Source organism: Mycteria americana, chromosome 4, assembly GCF_035582795.1.
Source record: "Mycteria americana isolate JAX WOST 10 ecotype Jacksonville Zoo and Gardens chromosome 4, USCA_MyAme_1.0, whole genome shotgun sequence".
Taxonomy (NCBI): Eukaryota; Metazoa; Chordata; class Aves; order Ciconiiformes; family Ciconiidae; genus Mycteria; species Mycteria americana.
The window spans coordinates 50,372,999-50,389,627 of NC_134368.1; the positions used below are offsets into that span (position 1 = coordinate 50,372,999).

General features: G+C 40.3%; 1 protein-coding gene across 9 annotated transcripts in view; it reads right to left on the minus strand.

The window, feature by feature from the left end:
• The window catches only part of TRIM2 (tripartite motif containing 2), a 116,100-nt gene that overhangs the window by 53,478 nt on the left and 45,993 nt on the right, over positions 1-16,629 (minus strand). For 2 of the 9 annotated variants that reach the window (XM_075500439.1, XM_075500434.1), the window contains exon 1: positions 6,685-7,304. The exons of 5 other annotated variants lie outside the window; for them this stretch is intronic. The gene's annotated coding sequence lies outside the window, so the exon portion shown is untranslated. Of the gene's footprint in view, positions 1-5,283; positions 5,425-6,684; positions 7,305-16,629 lie in introns of those variants that run through there. 2 more of the 9 variants (XM_075500437.1, XM_075500445.1) reach the window with 2 other exon arrangements.

The window sequence follows — 16,629 nt, forward strand, 5'->3', positions numbered from 1 at the left end:
GTAAAAAAGCTAATTAGAATGAGGAAGCTAAGGGATGAGGGGGTTCTTTGCCTACACAGAACATGTAGCGTAGCTCTTATAAAACAGTCCTCTATTACATAGTCTTCTGTTTTCTGTGTAATAAAGGATTGCACTTTCTCCATTGAGAGATTTTAAGTAAAGGATTACATTTGCGAATGAATGGAAAATTATTCATCTTTAATTAGTAATGAAGTATCTCAGAACATGTTTGTATTTCACAATAAAAGTTTATTTCCAGCTATTTTAGATGCAAGGCAAAGAAATTACCACTGCATATTTGATAAATAAGATGAAATCTTCATGGTGCAACACTTAATTTTATCTCTTTATTATAAAATGTTTTCTGAGCTGAGATGCAGAAGGATCAGTTGTTCCCAAGACTACACAGAGCAGACTAAGAATTAGGTAATAAGTAAAGAAAAGAGCCTGTTCTTTGTGGAGGGTCCAGCAAGCCATTGAAGCACATTGGGAAGACCACACGTGAACCCGTATCATAGTATTGTCTCAGAGCAACACTCAGGACAAGAAAACCTCAGAGGGTATGAAATTAGGCTGTGGCTCTACCTGACTTTTGGGCTCTAGGTTTCCCCACCCCAGTACAGTGCAATTACTTGAGCTCTAAATATCAAATTAAATCTGCTTTCAAGATAACAACAAAAAAAACCACCTGCAGAAGCTTATCTTGTGGGAGTTAATCCCTGAAGTTTACATTAACACTTCCACCAATATAGGGATTACAGGAGAGAAAGTTGTAGAAGGGTATTTCATGAATACTGTTTCCTCACTGGAAAAGGAAGAAAAAATACTGTGCAAATGCAGACAAACTGTGGCATTTTTTCCTCTTGAGCTTTTTATGTATGCTGTAAAAGGCTTGTTACTCAGTCCTGAGTTTTCATTCCTGGGGGTCATTTTAGTTCCAGAGGAATTTGTAAGCAGCCTGATTTACAGTATTTACAGCTGTTCTCAGAAGAACCAGGGTGGCCTTGAAGACACCTGACATCATTGAACCCGGTGGCATCTACTCTTTTGGAAGTCCTGTTTCTCACAGAGTATGCAAGTTCTCTAATAATATAGATCATGGGCCAAATATGGCTAAGGCTAAATATGGTACACATACTAAGTCTCTCCAAGGACCACTATAGAGATTAATGCATTCAGAGGCACATGAAAACATAATTGTTGGGATCTTTTCGAGAGCATTTTCACATTCAGCAAAATGTTTTGAGTGCAATCTTTTTTGTTGTTGTTCTGTAAGTAATTGCGTCAAGTGCGTTTGCTCAAGTTTCCATCACTGCTTTGGAGGACTGTTATTCTGCACAAGGTGCAGGAGCATCTTTGCACATTTGTATTTTCATACTAGTCAGAGTTATGTAGCTCGGATGATCTGACCACTGCTCTTTCCTTGCTAAATCAACTCCTGAGCACTTCACAAAACAGGTGGGTAGATACCACACACCTTCAAGCTCACAAATAACCGAGTTCTACTAAACTTTGATGTAGAAGGAGGCAGGCATAGTATAAATCTTTGCAGAGACTAAAACTTTCACGTTTTCTTTAAGCCATCACTCCACACATGACAATTTTCCAAATTACAAGTTCAATGAAGGGATATCCTCAAACCTAGCATTCAACACCCATAAAAAACAACAGAAAAAGAGGGGATTATCACTCTACGTTTCCAGAATTGAAAGAAAAAAATAATCAAGAACAGAAGCTCATGGTAGCACAGAACAAATAGCTTTACATGACAAAAGAACAGAAAGTCACCCAGAAATAAACTGATCATACACATGTTTAGGCAGACTAATAACACTAAGACAAATAAATCCATACTGGATTAGGAGCAGGCAGATTGCTTAACGTTCATCTCATGCATTTAAAACCTAATCAAAAGTAATTGCATCTACTCCAATCTTTATGTCTCTTTCACAGAGGGCATCCACCCTGGCACAAGGACTGAAGATCACCATCCACCTAATTAATTGCTCCTAAAATGCATCCAAAACTGATAATATTCAGAAGGTTTTAAAGTGAGAGAGAACGAATAATACTTTTTACACATGAGCAGAAGTGCTGACCATAAAAAGCAGAGTTGTCCAGAGTTCTTCCCGGGGAACATTTAGGGTATACATGATTACAGTACATTTTTAAGTCATTTGTCCTCTCCTAGTGGCAGGGCATATTCTTAAAGTTATTATAGTCTAGATTTAATATCAAACAGTAAACCATTATAGCCATTCCGGCAGCAGTTTCTTTGTAAACTATTGTAGCAGTCCAGCTATACAGGATATATTTTGATGCTTGTGTTAACAGGATCACCATGTAATGTAAGAAGTGCCAGAATACATGCTGCTAACATTTTTCACATGTCTATGATTAGTCTCCTTCTTAATTTAGCTGTGCCTCTTTTAACCCTACTGCAACTAACTAGTAGCAAGATGGATGGAGCCAGCCAACATCTACCTGCCACACTATCTGTTCAGCACCTCAAGAACTATATTCCAATTGCTATTTCAGTTCTTCCTTTTGAATGGGATTTGCTTTTGAGTTGTTGCCCTAAAGTCCAGCTGGCAAGTGGGAAGGCTGCATGGTTGCCAGCAGACTTCTCAGCTGACTAGATCCTTGGCTGTCCCCACACAGTACATTAGAGTGACATGTTACATCATTTATCTCACTTCATGCTATTCCAGTTACAAACTGCTATTCCTGTGATCAAACTAAACTACTGACTTCCAGCTAAATTCACCTTTTAAAATAAGCAATGCCCAGTCCAAATATAGCCAACCACCCCAATTATTAGAAGGAATGACATGCAATGCCAAGATATGTCTACAGATTCTGTGACAGAAAATGTCTATAGAGAGTCTATGGTAGAAAACAAAGACAAATGTCTTTAATATTACAATTTATACAATAAATATTTAATTATTTAAACCACAGAGATAAAACCTGGGCTTTATAGAAATAAAACAGTTCAGAAAATTTGACATGAAATGCCATTTTCATCTCTCCAAAGGTCAACCTGAGTTTTGTTCAGTGGGAGGTGGACTTTATTCCAGTTGATCAAAAATAAAGAGGAAGAGAAAGAAATCTTGCACGATTTCTCACAAAACAGGAGTTCTTCCAAATTGCATTTGCTAAGTGTTTGCAACCAAACAGCTCTTTCCATTACAGGCATATGTTAATATAAACCTTACAGCACACCAAGGGTCTGCCTCCAATCCGTTCATGTCACATAACAAATACAAGAGCAGGCCCAATTCTAACAGAAGAAGCAAGTGTGTCTTCAAAAGTAACCTATCGAAAATGGAGGTATAGAGACAGGAGGTCTATTGATGTGAATGCTAAGCCCTGTTCTTTTCCCTTCAGTATTTTAGAAACCTCCAAACAATCATTATTTCCTTTCCAACACTTATTCCTTTCAATAAATATTGATTTTGTTTCAGAGTCTTGTTTTTTTAACAACTCATGTCACGCTCCCCCCCCCCCCCCCCCCCCCCCCCATTTATTTTTAACCCACAAACATCAGCAATAACATAACCACAACCTGCAGTCTCTGGAAATAGCATATCTAATTTTGGTTGAAGGTGTCAGCCAAGTGTAGGATCTGCAATAGTAGATTTCAGTCTGACAGTCACTGGACTTCTTCAACATGGTCCCTGAAAAGTGACTAAAAAAAGCAAGTTCATATATATTACCCTGAAAAATATGGATGGGCAAAATTCCAGGAGAAAATTTTTAGGGCTTAAAAAATAAAAAAAGGTAGAAAAACACTGTGTTGGAGTTTTCAGCGCATTTGTAGATTCTTTGGAATTAATGACTCTTTGTAATACAGAATATTGCACTGTCCTTAAAACAACTATTTAAATCTGAAGAGCTATTCCCTTCTATAATGCAATTGTATTAAGGGTCATTCTTTATAAACTGAATTTATTATTTGGAGTAATATATATGTTTGCTGCTGTGTTCAAACTAGCTACACTTGTATCCTCAGGCACATTTAATTGTGATGAGATAATATATTTTCCAGCTGATCAAATCCAATTCTTTTACATTTGGCTCAAGGATTTATCCTAACCTACCATACACTGTGCCTTTGTTTTTGTATAAACAGTTCATGTGTCTAGACACAGTATGACATGTTTCTGCAAAACTGTGTATATTTAATACTTTATGTAGATGATTAAATTTCAGCTTCACTATAGTAATGCACAGCACTTTGTTCTCTGTATTAGGACACCCAAAACTTTTTCAGTTCATTTAATTCCTCAGTTTTCCTCAAAGGAATCAGGAGCATCATTGCGTTTATATAAGCTGTCCAAATCCTAGTTTTGTTATGAATTAATGAAATTCCATTATCAGGCAAAGACAGGCCCAGCCTGTTTTCACGATGGCTTCAAGCACCAGTTATCTGGGATTTTCCAGTAAACAACCTGACCTTCAAGCTAAAACTGGGATTGCCAGAGAAATAATACTATAATGGGCTGGGGAAATCCCCCAGCAGTATTGTCATCTTTGTGCCGGTAAGGTCTAATTTTCCAAACACTGTGCGTGCTGCTGGACACAGCAGAATTCAGACAGCACTCGCGTGTGCTGTCAGGCCATGGACACTGCTTGTCTCAAACCTAGCCTTGAAACCAAGATTTCACTGAACTCATATATTCCAGTTAGTACATGGAAAATAACTTCTGTGAAAAAGATGAACATTTAAGACTCCCCAAAAAAGGCATTAAACATGGATATACTTCTAATTTTTATACTGTATCTGGCATGATATATTTGCTGTCTCCCTTTACAAATTACGCAAAGAAACCAAAAGATTTTTCCCAGTTGGCTGAAATAAATGTTTCCACGATTTTAATTTTTCCCTCTTCCCAGAAACCCTATAATCAAATCTAGAATTGGTTCTGTCATAAAACCCACTTCATGTTTACTTCTGGCCCTCAAGCAGCATGTGTTAGTGGCGCTCCTTGAAGCCACAAAGAAGTCCTGTTTAGCCTTCTCCCTGAGGAAAGCCATGGTGTATTAAAGGTGTATCAAAGCCATTTCTCAGGAAAAAGGATGAATCTCAAGGACTGAAATGAGCCCTCAATGAAGAAAACCCCAAGCTGTTCTTTATAGCCAAACTGTGGGTACTGCAGGTCCAGATCAGACCAGGGAGTTTCTTCACAACTCAAGTTTGTCAAATGCTTTGCTGAGAAGTTTGAGGAAACCTTTGGTTTATGATTCGCCCCAAACAACTTTCTGGAAATGGAGACTAACCTCCTCTTTCTGCTGGCTTTGTTTTCTAGCAGGACGATGCAGTCCCAAGACCAGGTACAGTAGCTTCCTGGTACCTTCTCTCTATAACCACTCCAGGCTTTAGATATCATGAGTCTATCTTCCAGAAAATTATGGGACTAGCTTTAAAATAAACAAGTTTATACAGATTTTAACAAACCAAACCTTTTAATATGGTTTTCAAGCCCTACAGTTTATATTCCCAAGCTTCTTCCAAATATTCACATTGTCTAGAAGTTCTCATTAGTATCGCTAGTCAATTTAATTTCAGTTCTCACATAAGCAACAACATGGAATTTTAAGAAAAAAACTTCTGATGATTAAATCACCATAGTTGGCCACAGAACTGTTATCCAGGTAATAAATCCATTGCCCTCAGAGACAAAAAAATCCAACACTGGAACAAAAAGCAACTTTTCTTATGTTCCATCCTTATCTAAGAAATATCTATTTAGTCATTGTACTTTTACCACAATTTTCTTATTTGTCCCCATATAAATGAACATTTATGTAATTGTTTTGGTGTAATGAATGTTTGAGTTCACGGCAATTTTTGTCGTATTCTTGGTATATTACCTGGTACATTGTCATTATAAACCCTTGTTTTTACTTAAACCTATCAATCTGCCTGACAGTCTGCCTAGACTGCATTTTGAAAATAGTAAAATAAACTAAAAGGGGGGAAATCAACCAATGTAAGTAACCTATGGAGAGCTACACACCAGGTAATGGCTCAAGTTACTCTTCACAAAAGTACAAAAACAGAATACGGCAACATTAATGCCAACTGCCAACTTCAAAAAACTGCACACCTGTGAAAAGTAAACTCTCTCTCCTAATTAGACCTTGGCATTGTCCTCTCAGATTTAGAAAGTCATTATTTTGCTTTGAATAAACATCACTATTTCTTTCCTAGGCAAACTCCTTCGCTCTGTTCCCATTATTTCTTTTAAATATTAAAGAGCAGGAAACATTTGTTTTCCCTTGTCACATCCTGTCCTGTTTACACAGCATCACACAATCCCCTTTGAAACGCCTGCTCTTACAGCAAGCCTGACACACGTAGTTCAATCAAAACATTTGCTATTGTCTTTTGCCAACTACAAACGAGTTTCTGCACAAACACTGAAAAGGTTTAAAGGTTTCGACAGCCACCTAAAGTCGAGCTAGCACGACTGTCAAAGAAAGGTGGTGTCAAACTGCTTGGATTCCCCGCTACCGCCCTGACTTAAAGAAGGGAAAGAAAGACAAAGCAATTCACTCATTCACACAGCAGAGCTCCTGGCAAGAGCTCACTCGCTGTAAAACCACTGCTCTCACAAAATACTCGAAAGCAGAAAAAGCACACGGACAGTTAGAGACGAGTGTGAAAGGGTAACTTACATTATTTAGAAAGACAGTGGGAAAGGACTCCTGCAGTTTCTTCGTTACTTTACACTGCTGTTGGCAGAGCAGACAACCAAAAAAGTTCACCTAAAGAAATCTCTCCTTTTAATTCTCTCTCTCCCAGTTCATTTACTCTGGAGTCTCTCAGCCTGAAGAGATCCGACAGTCAAAAGTTTATCCCCTTGTATTTCCGAATGATATGGCCGACTTTCCTTGGACACGTACCAATGATGCAGTAAAAATAGACAAAAGGGGGGGAGGGAAGAAGCAATCTAGCTTGAGCCTGAATCTTCTTAACTCAGTGTTTTCTGTAAAAGCTGCTCTTATGTCAGAAGCTCCCATCCCTATACTAACTTGCAGAGCACAGAGTCATCCATCTGGTTTTCATAAACTGCAAATTACAGGCAAACCAGGGAACATATACAGTCCAGTTTTACCAGAACTCCCCAAGCATCAGCCTTATAAGTAACCTGAGGTACAAAGGCTTTGAAAATAAACAGCCAGCCCCATGCCAGGATGGTCTCCCGCCTGCAGATGGCTGACTGCTCCCCCAGGCAGCCCCCAGCAGCCGAGAGCACCACACACTACTCGGGAAGGTGGCAGCCGGGTTCCCCCTCCCCGTGGAAACAAACCAACCCTGCAGCCCTCCCTCCCAGCACAAACAGCCTCTCTGGAAGGGGGGGCGGGCGATGACGGAAATCCAGTGCATCACTTGAAATAGTTCAACAGTTTAGCAAGTCATTTAGAACAACCTGGTTTTTATAAACAGGGAAGTGAATGCTGATCCACTTACATCCTTTAAATGCTTCCAGGTGGCAAGCAAATCTATTGTGTTGGGAGGTTTTGTTTTGGTTTGATAGGTTTTTTTCTCTAAGAAGGCAACTCTCAGAGTCAGTGGTCAGTTGCTTTATAGAGAACCTCTGGGGTGATTCGATCCATTAATTACAAGAATGAACATTTCACCAAAAGTATCACAAGCAAAATTTTGAAAAGCACCCAGTGCAAGTCCATGACTTGAAGCTCCTATGTCACTTTCAGTCCCTATTTTCAGCTATTTAAAAGTCTACTGCCCTGACTAAATTCAGGTACCAGAGGCTTGAGGGGTCACCTATATTTTTGGATACCTCAAGGCTTTTGAGTCAGTACTGAAGAACATGGTTTTCCCAATAAAAAATTGGAAAAACAATTCTATGGTAGATAAAAAAAAGTTTTGCCATTGCTTAAAACTAAAGTTGTTGTTATCTGCATGTTCTTTTACTTTAAAATATCAAGTTTTATTTAGTCTTTAGTTTTACCAGAGGACTTTTGCAAGCTTTTCTACTGGGAATAATCTTACTCTATTTGAACAGTGAGAATCTCTAAATGAGGCAGCTTTCACTAAAGCATGGGTGAATCAGTACAGTGAGTCATTAACAAAATAAAAACACCATTGTAAACACTGTGCCTAAAAGTCCTGAGCCTTGTCACTTGCTCAGTTTTTCATCTTTGCACAATTAGGACTGTGCTGATTGTCTACTCATCTTGTACCTGGATCCCTGGATCCAGGACTGACATAACTGGACTGTTAATGTCAAAAGCAGTTGAATTGTTTATAAAATGAAATCAAATAAAATAGAAATCAAGACTCTCTAATCAGTAGAAGCAAAGGAGAAAATGATGAAAATTTTCTTTACATGTATTTTTGCCTGTGCTGTCACAATTACTTCCAGTAGTTGTATAACCCATTGAATAATTTCAGTCAAATCAGGTAGAATGCTAGAGATCTCAAAGGTATTATATCCCTACAGCTTTTGTGAAAACAGGCAGCCTCCAGAGGAGTGAAATACAATCTAGTGATCCAATATAAAAGTCTACACATGAGCTCAGTCACGTTATTACACACCAGAGCACCCCACACAAACAAGAGGTACATGAGAAAAGCTTTCATGTGCCCTACTGCTTAGCTGCTACCACAGCTGTGCATCTTTGGCCTGCATTCTAGCATTTTTCCTCTCTTCTGTTGTGTCCTCCCATCAAGGTAGTAAGCAGCGAAACACTTGAAATGCACAGACGTCAGCTGAAGCAAATAATATTTTTTTTGAAACAGCAGTAAACAAGGTTTGTTAACAGTTGAGTTATTCTTCTCCCACTTAGTAAAGAAGTAGGGTGAACTGACTACATCTTGTTTTTATCAGGACTGATATTTTCCATGAAATCAAAGGACTTGATCCTGGTAGAGCAGACTTCCAGGTTTGGAGCCAGAAATTATTTCATGGGGTGCCGCTGAGTAGCCCTTGTGTGGTTTTCTAGACATGCAGGGTCTCTTCCCCACTGTACTGTCACAGTACAAGAGAAGTTGAATGACTGTTATCTTTGCAATAAGAACTCTTCTTGGTGAGACATGGTGTGGAGAGTAGGCGGAAATAACCACTTTCAGTTTGTGATGCGCATGCTGAATGAACGTTTTTTCCTCCTGAGGAGTAAATGCATTAATTTACACTGATCTCTCAGGTACTCTTCAACATATCTGTTGTCTCAGAAAAATACTCCAGTACATTTACATCAAAGGCTGTTTTCACAAATAACAATTGTGTAAGAAAACGTCAAGAAAATTCAAAATTCAGAAATAGAAGACTGATTTTAAATGACCTTTCATCTTCCAGCCTCCCTGGCATCATTCTTATTCACCATCTTTTTCTCTCTTCTTTTCTGTTCTTCATTTCCTCCTTCATATCATCCATGTGGGCTACCAGCATCCTACTGTTTATAGATGGCTCCTGCCTCTAGGCAGGCTGGCTGTGTGTCCCTTCACTGCTGCATGCACAATTGTTCCCTGGATATTACTAAGGCATCATTTGATGCCCAGTTTCTCACACTCCATGAACTTTGAGGCAGTCAAGCACCACGTTCCTATCTAGCACAGGGATGTTAGTTTTCTGGAGAAACAGAGATGGAAGATATTAATCAGTTTGATGGTAAGAGAAAATTTACTGTAGAAAGCTTCATAGAGGAGAGACTGCAACAAAGAACAGATCAGATAGGGAAAACAACGTGCTAGGAGCAATTTGCCTTCTCAGAAAAATGGCAGCTTCCATTTAGGATGCTTTCAAATGCCAGCTACAAAACAACCCTGTTATTTTCCATGCAAGTAGAAAACAACCCTGATTTTTCACCAAGATCAACTATGTTAGGAACGTTAGTAGGACAAGAGTTGAGAAGGATGCACCTTAGATATTGATTATACTGATTATATGCAGCTTTGTACATAGATTCTTGAAAGGTTTTTTTAAACATCATTGCATGTTCCTTAAAGCAAGGAAAAAGTGCCCCTCCTCAGTCAGTGACGGACAGGTTGTGATGCACAGTAGGTGGAAGAAGATGTATCTCTCTTGGCCTGGATTCTGCTCCCATCTAGTCTAGTGTGGTTGTATTAGGATTGCTGAATTGCAAAGGTATAGATGAAAGCAACCTCTTTTCCATCCTGTTCTTTTGCAGTTTAAATACTGAGAAAGTGGCAGGTGAAAGGTCTGGGTTTGGTGGAGGATGCACCTTGCCATTTAATTTGAATCTGTGAAACTGTCTGAATGATAGAAGCTCAGGATGGCAGATTAACAAGCCAGGGATGCACCACAACTGTGTGTTCACCCTTCATTTTAGCAGTAGACTACTTGGTGTAGGATTTTAAATATGTTTATGCAGATTTCTAGTTGGTCATAGTTTAAGTCCTAGATGCAAACAAGCTGGCAGGCTTTGTACAGACTGAAAAACCACAAGTCTGATAAACTGAGACAAATCTACCCTTGGAGGAGTTCAAGGTTCAAGGCAAAGCTTCAGTTCACTTACTGTTGATGAAATAAAATACTGTAGATTTTGGCACTGACAATAACCCATTTTTTAAAGACGAATTAGCTGTGATATTATAACTCATTTTACTGCCAGCATTTAAAAGCCAGTACATGGAATATCTTGGATCTGGGTTTAGATGCTAAGCTTGTATTCAGTTGGTCTGGCCTCACTTACTATGTATTTTATTTTAGTACTTCAGCTTGGTGCCCAGTGACTTGAGTTTGGCAAAAGCCTGTCCCCCTCCAGAAAGGCACATAATTGTCAGGTGATCTTCCGAAGAGATAATACAGTGTGATAATCCTTTGCAGCCTGCTCCTGCTGTTAGATAAGGATTGGGGTGTTTCAGTGCTTTTGGTATCTTGCTTTACAATGTATCACTTCTTTTCCACAGAAAGAAAATACACAGCTCAGACAAAAACATAATGCATTATAACCTTGATGTCATCATTGGAGAAGCCCTACGTCTGCTGCTGTTTTCACTACAGCCTGCAGTAGCCCCTGGCTCTCCGCAGAAAAAAGGGAGAATAAGCATAGCACTAAGCCACTTTTTCCCATGAACTCTCACTAACATCTGTGACTGCAGGGATCTGGGCTTGCCTGGGGCACATGATCTCATTCTGAGCACTTTGGTGACAGAGAGACATGCAGCCTTTTGCCTTCTAAGTAAGCTGGAATGGTGGTCCATTTTTCCCCACCCTGCAGTACCGGAGTTAATGGCTGGATACTTTGTATTATTTAAGTAACAAGCCAGCAAACAGCATGCAATGCATATATCCCAGTGGTTTTCATCAGGGAAGGTCAAATACTGGAAGGATGTAATTTCAAAAGACAAATATTAGAGTGTTTTCAAAGGTTCCCTTTGCCCCTCTGGCTGTACACTCTCACTTCTTACCTTGCACTGAGGCACTTGTTGGACTCCCAGTGAACAGATACAGTTCATCGCCTGACAGAAAATTGACCCATGACAAAATGCATCAATTTTCTGCAAGGTGAGTGAGGTGAATTAGCTCACAGGGGTCCAGCTGAGTGCTGCAGCTGACACAGACGTGGGGCATTATGGACCAGAGCAGGGGAAGAAAGAAGACTGCGAGCCAAACGCTCAAGCTGCTTATGAAAACATACCATGAAACAGCAGGTAAGCCCCCCACTCCTCCTGAGTGTAATCTTACTTCAAGCTCTAAGTTGCACTTCTGTGGCAAGCATGACCCTTAAACACTGGCATACACTCAGTCTGTGCCAGGCTCACGCTTCTGCTCTGTACTACCCTGAATCATAGTTTGCTACTCTCAGAAATTAACCACCAGCCCTAGCTCCTATAAAATCACGATGTCTCAGTATTACTGTTTTTCACAAACTTTCATTCACATTTCTTTCAAAAGCAAGTATCCAGGAAACAGTGATGTAATACATTTTCATATGGCTGCATTCACGAAAAGTTCTGAACCAAAAGTAATGTGTCCAAATCCCTCTTTTTGTTTGAAAACATCATTCATCCAAGAATCAGAAATGTTACCACATGACCAGTAACACAAAGAAATGAGCACATGAAGAATCACAGCAAACAGTTCAAAAACAGCTCTGGGCCTGAAATTGGTTCACAAGATATGTGTTGAATACTGGACACTTTGTTTGCCAAGAGAAATAGAAAGGGCTACATTTTCTAAAAAATATACCATGCTTATATATTTCTTGGCTTAGTCTTTCTCTGACCTTGCCTGGAGCTATCCATTCTTACAGCATACAAAGGGCTAGTATATGCCCGTCCTACTTTCCTGCCTTCAAGTACAACGAGAAAGAGAAAAAAGAAGGTATGCTGAGACCTTTGCACTGAAGAACCTGAGACTCTAGGGGAGAAGAAACTGCCCCCTGTTTCTCAGACTGTAAACACTGGGCTGTAGTGAGGAAGATTGAGGGTAGGAGGAGAATATGGCAAAGAGCAAAGGGCTCTGGGGAAGCTTTTAAGGACTGTGAGGCAGGGAGAACAAGCATCTTAAATGGTATGGAGCAGAGAGGTTCAGGAGGATGGGATCTGGGACGCCTGGCAAAAAAGGTAGCTCTAGGATGGGAGGAGAGGAGTTGTGGCAGAAAGATGAAGAGGCTGTAAACTATGTGGTTAAGGCAGGGGGACATGGACCATAGGGAGGAGCTAGATGCTCTGGCAGGAGCTGGAGACCGGGTCTAAGGATGAGGGCCCTCAGGCTAGGAGACACTAAAAGCCACAGTGAAAGGCTGAGAGGCTCGAGGCTGTGCAGGGCTTTGGGGCAGGTGGGAATACAAGACATCTCTACTGAGAAAACCCAAATTTAGGTACCTGCACATATATACAAGAATGCTGCCCCTGCTCTTTTGACCCACATGATCATCTGTTCCCACTCCTGTATCCTCTTTTTTGCAGTCAGAGCCATAGTAGCCATGGCTCACATTTTCCCATCTGTGTATTAGAATATGACAGCATAACGTTTTCCATAGCCACTGTGAACCAAGGAAGTGTTTTGATGTAGCTCTGGGTCCCAAAGCGTATATGAGTGTCAAGCATAGATTTCAAAGTGATAGAGGAGAGTGGATATCAGGAGAAAATGATGGGGAAAATGGAGAGAAGGAGGCAGATTTCTTTAGACAGATGGTGTCATGAAGGTGATGGCTGAAAACTGTAATATGCTGAAAGTTCAGCCACTGCAGTGCCGGAGTTATATTAACCTCATCAAATACCTATCAACTTGCTCTTACACATTCAAAAACTAATTTAAAAGAAGGCCAAAGGTACCACTCTAATGCTAAGCATCCCAATCAGAAGCAGAAATTAAACCACACATAGGAGAAAAGATTGTAATTCTCACAGTCCCATTTCAGCCCTTAAGTAACCAGTCCCCCTATTGCCATTAGTGGGAGTTTCGCCAGAGTAAGACCTGCAGAATTCCATGCCAGGATGTTACTATAACAAACATTAACATCTGACTGTCAGGGTACATTAGGGGGCTATACTATAGCTTAGGGAGCATTAGGTAAAGTGTCAACTGAAGATGCTGTGTAAGGAGAAAGAGGTCAGGAAGAAAATGAGCCCCAGTATGATTTGATTTCATGAGGGAAACTGCAGTGCAATCCTTGAGTCTTAACGGGTAGTATGCTTCTCAGTTTCACATGGTGTGAACCAGCAGTGATAAGAAGGAAAGGCCGATGACAGCCGTGATAATTTTTTTAGACAGCAGCAACCAGGACAGAACACAGCAAGCTTCCCACTCAATTAGGGACATTTTATGCTACGAGCTTAAATTGCTGCTTTCTTAGACCTTTGGCCCAGCTGCACAGGCAAAAAGGAAGGAAACTGAAATATTTAAAAGCTCCTTCGTAGATGAAGGAGCACTGGCATCTATAATATTTCCTGCTTACTTGAGCACATACTGGGATACAATTTGCTTTCTGGGCCTGAGAGAGGTGAGCTAGAGAGGGGAATCCGGGTGGGCCATCTGGAGGCTGCAGTTAATTTTATACCAGTCCTGTATGTACCCTAGAAGAAGGTACTTTGCAAGACTGTGCCTTTTACACACTATCAAAGCAATGCAGCAATGCAGAGAGCCTGTTCTGTAAGCCAGTGATTCCAGTAAGAATAAAGCTTAGGGCTTGCCTATGGAGTCCAAGGGAACATCCTCCCAGCATAGGAACAGAGCACAGCCAATACAAGTATCTCTGTGCCCCCAATGCTTGTTTCTTTCAGCATTGCTGGCCAGCTGGGAGACAAGGCATATCGGACAGGAGGGAGAGAAGTCAAAGAAACCAGTGGACCCTGGTAGATGTAGATTTAAGGCAGCACAGACCTTAAGACCACTTAGCCACTGCAATTCATGCTCTGCCACAGGCAAGGAAGGTAGGAAGTGGTGCCTTTTCTTTCTGTTTTGACCTGTGTTTTCTATTATATTTCAGGCAGGCCACCCTACAGAACTGGCCCTGTGGCAAATTCCTGGTTGAGAAACTTCCTCTATTCTCCTGGGGTGAATTTTGCACGTATAACCTGCCTTGCAATCATTTCCTTTCCTAAGTGTGGTGCTGTCTCTGAGTAACACCACCAAAATAAAACGCACACAGTAGGAGGAGACCCTGTGCTCTTGATGTCTGAGTGAGATCTAAGTACTACAACCCTGCTGCTTTTTATTTTTTAGTAGAAAAGGCTGCATGCTTAGCATTTTTCATATTTTAGAACCAACCAGTATGTTCCACTTTACTGGGAACAACATCCCTTACCTAGAAAAGGATCTAATACCTAGGAAAATGGACCTGGGAAAAAAAAACACAATGAAAGATTTTTAAAAGTTTTCACAAAGCTTTTTAAAAGGTGTGGGTGAAAGTTGAGCCTATTAGCATGGAGGATATTAGTCAGAGGGTTCAGATTTAAGAGAGGGGACAACTTATCCAAGGAGGCTGAGGAGGAGGGGTTGTTTGCAAGTCTCAGCCTCTACCCTATGGAGACCTGAGTACTGCTAGTAAGTGATTTTACAAGGAAGTCTATCGAAACCTAACAGAAGACTGCCACTGCTTCTTTCAGGCACTCAGACTTTTTCCTGTTACCTGCCAGTTCAGTTTTCTGGTCAGACTCAAACAGCTGATGGGAGGGGGGCACATGTGGTATTTTACTCACACGCTCTCTCTTATCATAACCTTAATTGATATGTGTCAAGCATATAGGACACATCAGCAGAGCACCTGCTAATAAGCTGAATCCCTGAGATGAAAATCACCCTTAAAGCCTCCTGCTTTCACTAAGAATTCAAATGCTGAGAGTGTCATGAATTACAGCTCCGGTAACTCAAAACTCTTATTAATCTAGAGAGCTGTTCTTTCCCAAGAGATTGATCAGTTCTGGGAGCTGGTCTGACATTCTCAAGGGCAAAGAAGGGGAAATCTAGTAGATCAGATTCAATGTTACAAGCTTTGTAATCTGGTAACTGTAAGTATATTTGGGAAGTACTGGTAAGAGGTTATGGTAAGAGGTCAGGGTTTCAGTCAACCCCAAATTAATACCTTCCATTAACTGCTGAATAACTGAACAATAGCTATATTGCAAATGTGTCTGCCGACTAAAGACTCAACCACAGGAAAATGTTGGCAAGGGATCCCACAGTCAACATACAATGTTCCTACAAAGCCAGTGGAAGAAAATGAATTGCAGTAAAAACACAGCCCTGGGAAGCAGATCTTAGTTCTATTTCCATCTTTCTTGCAGATTTCATTTCCCTCCCTTGTAGATTGAGGATGATATGCTTATCTGCTTCCCAGGCTATCTGAAAGCTCAGTTAATGAGTATTAGTAAATCATTCTGTTTTCACAAACTGCCTACCATGTCAGAATCAGAAAGTACAATTATAGCATATGCAGTTCAGAGTAGTCAGGTTTTTTTATGAAGGATGTTGATTCAGCCCCCTGTTTTAGCAAGCCCTGTGAATACATCTCAAAAATTATCTCTCTGGGAGGAAGACAAATCAATGTTAATCTTCTGCCTGTTTACCCTGATGTAAATCAAACAGGCACAGTCTGCCCTTACAGAGCAAGCCATGTTGTGCTGAGCTCGTGATGCACAAGGGAGTTCTTTCTTTAGTCAAGAGAGAGACAATGTGGTAAGCATATTGATTATTCCTAACTATGTACTGAGAGCACAGCAAAAACTCCTAGGTTGTATTTATGCCTGGTGTGCATCTCATGGCTTTCATTGTTACTTAAGTACTGAGATCCTACTTTCTTAATCTATAGACAAAAAACAATTTCATTTTCATCTTTACTAATCAAGGCTAAGTATCTATCTGCTACTTAGAGAGAGTGACTGAAAACCTCTGGCTTGTATTCACAGCCTGGCACAGAAGCAGCTTATTACTGTAATTAGCTTTAGTTCATACACTACTACGCATGCACTGTATTGCTGTAGAGGAGGCTCAGTCTCAGAGCTGAACAACTGTGAGCATCAAGACCCATCTAGTTAAAATGTACTAAGTACAATTGCTGCCTGTAATTTGACCAGTTTTATTTGAAAGTTTCTGTCTAACTGTCTCTTAGCCACTGCTTCCCACAGATAATATTGCTTGACTGGCTTTCTGCAATTCAAGACTCATTGAAAGATGCAGTCCTCAAAAG